Source organism: Aedes aegypti, chromosome 2, assembly GCF_002204515.2.
Source record: "Aedes aegypti strain LVP_AGWG chromosome 2, AaegL5.0 Primary Assembly, whole genome shotgun sequence".
Taxonomy (NCBI): Eukaryota; Metazoa; Arthropoda; class Insecta; order Diptera; family Culicidae; genus Aedes; species Aedes aegypti.
In genome coordinates, this window is record NC_035108.1 from 426,543,338 (window position 1) to 426,552,243 (window position 8,906).

General features: G+C 37.2%; 1 protein-coding gene across 10 annotated transcripts in view; it reads right to left on the reverse strand.

Annotated features, from left to right (window-relative positions):
* LOC5573175 (protein kinase C and casein kinase II substrate protein 3) overlaps nt 1–7,648 on the reverse strand; it is a 147,951-nt gene extending 140,303 nt beyond the window's left edge. For 2 of the 10 annotated variants that reach the window (XM_021847586.1, XM_021847579.1), the window contains exons 1-2: nt 7,362–7,603; nt 1,941–2,195 (exon numbers count right to left, since the gene is read on the reverse strand). The gene's annotated coding sequence lies outside the window, so the exon portion shown is untranslated. The other 8 variants (XM_021847587.1, XM_021847582.1, XM_021847588.1 and 5 more) reach the window with 8 other exon arrangements.
* Between the last annotated feature and the right edge of the window lie 1,258 nt (nt 7,649–8,906).

Genomic DNA, 8,906 nt, shown 5'->3' on the forward strand with positions numbered 1-8,906 from the left:
CTTTTCGGGTCCTTACTTTGCCGAGTGATTATAGCAATTCCTGAAATAAACTCACTAAGGAATTTATATGGAAATAGCTGGAGAGTTAACTGAAAAAAAAATCGATTTAGGAACTCCTTGAGGGGTTCCTGGAAAAAGCCATCAACGAATTTCTTTAAAAACTATGAAATAATCCCTTGGGCATCTCCTTGGAAGAACTCTTGTAGAATTCTTTGGAAGAACTGTTAAGGTTTCTTTTCGAAAAATTGTCGGAAACCTGGAATTGGTGAAAGGTAATTTGGAATAGCATTTTGAAAAACTTTCAAAGCTATCTCTGTGAAAATTTCTGTTCAGAATTCATTCCTGGAGTTTAATTCTGCAGGAACAGAAAATAATCCCTAGAGAAAATTGTGTAAAAAAAGCCGGAATGTTTATACTATTTATAAGTGTGAAACCAAAATTGAAATTGTAAAAATCCTTGGAAATTAATTTAAAAATACCCGAGAATTGTTTGGAAGATGATGAGATGTTGGAAACATTATAGATACTTTCTGGAGGTAGTCAATGATGAATCTCTGGTCGAATTAATTGAGGAAATAGAAATTATCGAAGTAGTTGAGAAATTCCTGGAAGAGTTCTAAATAGATTTCCTGTAATAATTGCTGGAAGAAATTTTAAGCATTTTCTGATATATACCGTAGGTGAAAACATCATGGCTGGAAATTGTCGGATAACGCGAAATAGTGAAGAAAAAGAAGGAAATTTGGAATAGCATTTTGTAAAATTTTCAGAATAATCCCTGTAAGTATAATAAAAATAGTGACTTCAGAGACCATTTTAGTCAAACAAGATCTAAGTCTCTTGACCTTCCCTTGAAAATAGAGACTTTTTAGAGACTTGCATTAATATAGAGACCAAGTCTCTAAGAAAAGACCTGTTACTGGTCCTGGAGGTATCTATATGTTCTGATCATCATCACGTTAAGTTGGATGTTATTAGTGGGAAGATTTAACTGTCCAATGTTCAACTTTTTTCTAAAAGGTCCCAGCCTTGTCCCTTTTATAAAAAGGCTGATCATTTAACAGTTAAATCTTCCCACTAATAACACTAATTGATGACCTTGTGCTTATTTCAACATTGAATCAGATTGCAGTTTTCTAGACTCAAGCATTTATGATAAATAGACCAATACATTATTCGGTTGACTTATTGAATCGAAACTCTTCCCAACAGTACAACATGATACAAGGCTTCATACGTGAGTCAGCAGCAAGTGAATGTAATTTTCTGCAAGTGGTTCTTTCAACCCTTGCTCAAGGTTGAAATAGTGCTCATATCCGTGCCACGGATCATAAACAAACAATCAAACCTGGTCAACTATCGATCGGAAATCCCATGTTTTCATCGCGATAGGTATATCTCTCCCAGCAGAACAGAACGGGATCGCGTAAACGTACAAAAATAGCTGCCTTTAAAAGTAAAAATACCTTCCCAACACAGAGGAGCAAGTGTGTACTGAATCAGAAGAGTAAAGCACAGCTCACAAAAATCCAATCTTCGGTGAATCGTGACGCCACTAGACTCTTGAAATTGCACACCCACGCCTAAATACATGTGTTGCAGATAGATGTCTTTCAAGTTCTGTAGTGTCCAATAGTTCTCTGAGAATCTTAGATTTTTTTAAATTTGTATTTATCTCTGTAAATAGCAATAAATTCAAGAAACAAAAAATGTTTATTCATTTTGTTTTGGGTCTTGATTTCCCTTCTCCTCTAGGCAGTACCACAATCCGATACCGTAGGCCCAGTGTGTATGTAAATAATGCAACATGTTGGGTTAAACGGCAGGTACGAGTAGTACCGAAACCAAGTTCAAGGTTACACTAACGTGACAAGAATGAAGATCAACTATCGTGGACGGACATTGGTTTTGGAATGTTTAATAATTTAAGCGTTTCTTACCTGTGGTGTGGGCTGAGCTGTGGATGGCGTTAATCCGTTTTATCCAACACGAGAAATCAAATACAGGAACACACTGATAATTTATGCAGCTATGCTATATCCAGTTATTTCTTTTCACTGTGATAGTTGATAGGCGTTCCTCTTCGGCGTTCTGTTGTCAACAACGATCTTCTTCTAGCACAGAGCAGATATTTAAAGTTTCGATTCAATTACTCTTCAAAACCACCCAGTATTTCTTTTCACTTTTCACCAAAACTATAGAGAAAGAACACATTATTTTCAAAATATCCAACGCCTAAAGGGATGACGTCCCACCCAGCACCGAAATTATGCGCTATTATTCCCGTTTTTCCCTCATTTCAAGTTTTCGACGGTGGTTTTCACGGTGAACACTGTTCCGACAACGATGATGATGATGATGACCCAGCAACAGCAGCAGCAATACCTACAACCAACCCGCCAAGTGAAGCACTCTCGCGCGCGCACACATTCACTAGAGCAGAGCGGAATTCTGCGACCACGACGACAAAAAATTACTGCTGCTTTTTTTTTGGTCTCTTCAACTTACTGCGAACCGACTGGTTGGTTGGTGGTTACTTCCAAATGGAATGGACACCTAAACGTTGTATCAGAGAATCAATTTTTGAAATCGTCTCCGTATGATAACTTTTTCTTCCAATTGATTTTACAGAAACTGATATAACAATATGGTGTGCATCTAATATTGTTAATTGATTGAAGTATTTCAGAATTGGGAATTTAGTTTTGAGTTCCATAGTGAGATTGGACCTGTTTTCAACAAAGTTGTAAAATTTGATTAAAGAAAATCATCAGTAATAAATTTAAATGTTTGCCTAAGATATTCTTCAAGCATTACCCCGAATATATTTTTTTTTAAGAAATAATCTTATGATTTTTGAATTGCTTTCTCTATGAATTATTACATAAATTTACTTGAAGTTACCTTCAAGAATTTAACGTGGAATTTGTTTGAGGATAACTCCAGAAATCAGTGCAGAGCTTCCATCATGATTTTTTTCAGAAATTTCCACAATATTTTTTGACAAATTTCTCAAAAAATCCAATGTTTTTCAGGTGTTTATCCAGTGATTCTTCCATCCATTTCCCTAGGATTTCGTCCTAGATGTCCGTCTTTTTTCAAGAATGCAAGCAGTAATTTCTCTTGAGATGCCTCCACTGATTACTTAGGATATCCTCCAAGAATATCATTCGATTTTTTTAGGACTTGAACATGGAAAAAAATTTAAGGTAACTTTAGAAATTACCAATAATTTTCAGGTGTATTTTCAGGCATTTGTTTAGGATATCTTAATTTTTTTTGTATTTATAAGGCTTTAAACTCTATGAATATATAAATGAAATTCATGAAAAAATACGATTGGTATTTCTAACATAAATTCTATAATACTCTTATAAAACCTCTGTAGTAATAAAATTCTCCTCGAATCCTGACGAAGCTTTAGTGGGTTTTCTAGATATTTGAGTTGGAAAGACGATCATCGAACGCAATCTCTAAAGAAAGGTGTGTACGAATAACTTGAATATAACCTGTGATGACAATAACCTTAGATGAAATTTTAAATAATACATCTAGATGTTACTTGTGAAATTACTTAAGAACTGTTTATAATAGCTGCAGGAGCACTAGGTTGATGACATATGGGAGAAACACCTAGAAAACATGCTGGAGAAAGTAAGGAATCCCTGACCAAGTTTAAGGAAAAAAAACTCTAGGAAAAGTTTTCAAATGGGTTGCCTGAAATAATCCCTGCAGGAATATTGAATCAATTCATCAGAAAAATCATACATGTATTCACTAAGGAGTCTATATGTAAATGGCTGAAATAATAACTGGAAAATCGACTTAGGAAATCTTTGAGTTATTCTTGTACAGGTTGTTAAAAAGTTCTTTAATGAGCTCCTCCAAGAACAAAAGGAAAGATCTCGAAAACTTATTCAAACCGCCGTAAGTCAGAAGGGTAAACGAATTTAGTGTTCCGTAGACAAAATTCTACACGTTCCACTCTGAACCAACTCCTTTTACACTTTGATAAAGTTTAATTTTTGGAATTACAAAACGACTTATCTTTTACTTGGCATTACGTATTAACTGGGACAAGGCCAGCTTTTCAGCTTTTGCACAGTTATTAACTGAGAGCTTTCTTTGCCAAAGTTACCATTTCCGTATTCGTATATCTTGTGGCAGGTCAATGATACTCCATGCCTAGGGTAGTCAAGAAAATTCCATTACGAAAATATCCTGGACCGACTTGGAATCGAACCCAGACACCTACAGCATGGCTGTTCACCGCTCTGTTATATGGAGAGACAAAGTGACTTAACCACGAAGAAAATCAAAAATTTTGGACGCATGCTGCTTGTATGTAAAATTACACGTAAAAAAAAATGGTAAACCTGAAGATTTTTTAAAATAGATTTTAATTCTTCTCATTTTTTTCGCCAAACCATGTGCAAGTTACTTACGTCGATTCGAAAATGTAATCGAGGAACAGTGACTTTAAAAAATGTTTTATCCGAAAAGAATATTTTTTATTGAAAACATTTACATACTGAACTGAGAGATCGGAATGAGTGTTTTCGAAATTTGTATCGAAACGGTATTTGGTAGCATGGCTGGTAGCGGCAGGACAGCATAATAATCTTTAATCACTAAAATGATCAGACTAGTGACCAAATAGTAACTAAAAAGGGACTTCAAAACTACAACCTAATTTTAAAAACAAGTATTAAAAGACGTTTCTTATATTAATGGACATGCACAGTACGTAAAATGTGATAAATTGTAGTAATGAAAAATATTTATCTACAGTTACTCATCACAAGTACAAGACTTGTATGCTTTAAAGGCCTCGGTATTAGAAATGGGGTTACCAAATTACAATAGGCATGAAGCAGTATCAATGTAGAGTGTGGTACATTAATGGTCTCTCTCCTCGTTTTTTTTTTAAGAAGGAGGAATAAGCTACGCATAGATTGGAAATCTTTCGAATTCAAGACGACAAAGAACTTCTCGAAAAAAGAAACTTGTAAATGATCTTCTGGTAAATTGTAGGCCTAATGGTACGATTGAACAGTTGATTTTGATTTCCAATACTCGTCAATCTACTAAATTTCCCATGTGTTTACATAAAATTATGCTTAACACAAATGTTATATTTTTTGTTTGTTTGTTTTGAAAATATACATGGAAAGGCGACACTACTACTGTTACATCAACGATGAATCTAATGATTCTTTAGTTACACACCGCTTCACCTTAAACATGAATTTCTACTGGGTCACGCTTCCTAGAAAAGACACTAACTCAGTTTTCTCCGTAGAGGATTCGATAGCCAATTTTACAGCCAAGTAGACAAACTGACTAAAGCATCTTGCAACGGTCTTTGCAGATCATCCTCCCTTGGTCCTATTACAGAAACAACGGCATCATCTGTAAGCTGCTTGTGGAGCTCAGAATCGCTGTTAGCAAGCGGGAGTTCCACGAAGAACCTTTCATTCCATCCTGACGTTACTATGGTTTTATCCACTGGTGTATCAAACTAACTCGGTCGAAGAACTCAGACACTAGAGCGGGTCCAGATCACGTGGAGATCATACGGGAGCATGCCCCGCTCAAATGTCACAATGCTAAAATATTGTGGATCAAATGTCACAAAGGACAAAATATTGCTATTAATAGACTGCCATAAGCGTGTTCAACAGAGTAGCATCAGCGTTTGACTTTCATCGTGTTATACATTCAATTCAATTGTTTTGATATAACATACCTTGATCTATTTGAATTGAAATGTAAGTTACCACACATCATTAGGCTTACATTTCTTATTCTTTAGATACTTTTTCGACCGCCAGTCGCACATGCATGTGAGCATCACTTTTATTAGGAACCAATTTGCGACCACCAGTCGCGATAGCAAGTCTACACCACCATTGCTTAGAGCAAATATACGACCACCAGTCACGCTAACATCAATAGCACTTGCTAGGAACAAGTATGCGACCACCAGTCGCGGTAGCAAGTGTACACCACTATTGCTAGGAACAAGTATGCGACCACTAGTCGAGGTAATAACATCAATAGCAAATGATAGGAACAAGCGAGCAAATTTCCACGCGACAATTTTCAATGTATCTTACATAAAAATATAAAAGAGGGGTCTCAAGCATGAACCCTGGGGAGACTCATGTAACTAATTCGTGAAGTTGTCGAAGTTTCGTTAGAAAAGCTCATACGTTTCTCAGCTATGAAAGTAGTTGTTTAATATTGAAGAAACACCACATTCGTGGAGTTTGTCTGAAAGAACATCTATACATACTGAACCGAAGGCCCCTAGTGTCCAAGAAGACTGAGCCCACTTGTGCTTTTTGAGCGTAGGCCGGTTGGATTTCTGTAGAAATTTCCTCCACAAATTTTGCTTATTACCTCAAGAAAAAAATTCATGCAATCTATCAGAAATTTGTACCTAATATTTTCCAGAAAACTTTACCATAAAAGTTTTCTTCTCTTAATGTTTTGAATTTGAAAAGCTACTTCAAATTTTCTTCTTTTTTCATCACTAAAACGGAGACTTTAAGAATCATTTAACTGGAAAAAATATTTTAGCGACTTGTTGTTGTAAACAGTGACTTTTCAGTGACTAGGTCGAAAATAATGACCAAGTCACCAAAAAGTGACTCGCTACCAGCCCTGCCTTTTCAATGTTTGATGACTTCCACTGAAATATTTCAGAAAATCTTTCATACTAAATCGAGTGATTGAAATACGAGCCTGATCGGCATTTGAACCAAAACGGTATCAGCATCAATCAAGAAGTCTAGCCACGATTGTTTCGTTTTCGCTTGGAATCACTTGCGAAGGAATGCTTCTTCTGCTCCGAACTGGTGCTGCTGCTGCTGGTGAAGTAGTTTTGCTGGCTGCTGCCGGGGAATGTTTCCAAGAGTAAAAGTGCGTACTTTTATGTAATCGTAAGATAAACTTCTTTCGTGTTGATTTTGGGAGACAGTCCATCCAGCACACCCTTTTCCATCGATATCTGGGTCCGAAACACTACAGAAACTGCACTCTCACATATTTTAGAACCGGCGAGATGGACCAACTCGTGGTCTTAGCCAGTCGAAAAGACAATCCAAAAAAAAAAAAAAATATTTTAGAACCATACAATTTTTTAATCCAATTTGCACAATAATTTCCAGGAACAGCCCTTCTTCAACGCAAAAACACACACCGATAAGCAGGAGGAATTATCCCAATGAGTAACACATTGTAATCACCGTCCTCCGGAACACGCCCAGGATATTTTCCGTGATACGTCAAAACAGGTCAAAATACATCACACCTGATACCTAGTAGGAGAAAAAAAATCAAATCCTCCCAATCACCTTGCGAACGTCAATAAATTTTTCACCACTAACTTTTGCACGTCAACTCGAAATTGCGTTTAGCCACTCTTCTGCTTGAAAATTCCTATGCACGCACACACTGCCACCACAGAGGGGAAAAGAACAAGAAAATAAAACACAACCGTATGAGAGCTCGCGGTGTCCACTCTGTCAACCGAACAAAACACTTGCGTCGTGGTCAAGATTCAGCTAATCACTGACCGAACCAACGGGGAAAAAAATAATGAACCGCTGATCATTCGCTGGCCTGCAAGCAACACTGAGCACTAAACCGAATACACCCAGTTGAGATGCGAGAACCGTTGGAACACGACCACGCACAAACACAACCGCAAGAACACCGTTGTCAGTCTGGCGCTGTCGCAGCAAGCGCGTCAAAACAAAGCCACTGAACTGAAATTACTGGTTCGGGGGGTTCTCATTGCGCAAAGCGGTAAAGGCGATGCACAATGGGAAACCGAACTGGTAAAAATTCCAATCTGACCTGAGAGTATGTCACGATTTTGTTCGATAGCGGGCTTCTTTTTCTAGGCATTACGTCCCCACTGGGACAGAGCTTGCTTCTTAGCTGCTTATGAGCACTTCCACAGTTATTAACTGAGAGCTTTCTTTACCACAGTTGCCATTCGTATATCGTTTGCAAGGATGGAAATCATGACATGATCATGACAAAATTTATGGCATGATCATGACAAAATGAGCCTCTGTACGTGCCATAAATTCTTTTGTTCTCATGACTTTTACTGTGCGCCGTGTGTTGGTGCTGTCTCGCTCTCTCTCTCTCTCTCACGGGCAACTTGAAAACAGAGCGCACAGTAAAAGTCAAACGTTTTATAACATGCACAGGCTCATATATGATGCATCGCGGTTGTTCTTTATCCTGCGATCATAGCAACAACGATTAACCTTTTGTCGTCAAACAATGCGTTAGATGCTTTATGTATCTGTGAAACGTATTGAGGTGTTACAATCATGCTTTCGCAAGAACGACGGTCCTCTTAGACCGTTCAAATACTGTGTTGTTAGTGGCTGGAGACGATTTTTTTTCATTCTTGCTCCTTAACGATAACGAATGCATTCGTCCAGGATTCCGAAATAATATTAGTGAAAAGATTTTAAAATATGAACCGAGTGCGGTGCTTAAGTATGCGATTGAAAATCTTCGTTTTTTGAGTCGATATTGCACGGATCAAAACACAGAATAAATATTTCCAATTTTCGAATGTTTCATTGTCTTTATCTTTTTTAAATTGTATTGATGTACAAAGGGGTTAGGGGCTAATTATCCAGCATAAGTTTAAAAACTGATACCTTTCAAAATACACCGGGGATTTTGGAGTTTGGGAAGTAGGCAACGCAACATCTTTGACTTGGGGTTCTGTAAGTTTTGCCTTTACTCAAGACTTCTATTACAAGTATGAATGATTCAAGGTCAATAGAACTTGAATCAGTCATACATATAGCGGTAGTGAAGTGTTATGTCTAAGGATTTGGGAAAGGAGTGATTATGTGTGGTGTTTTGTA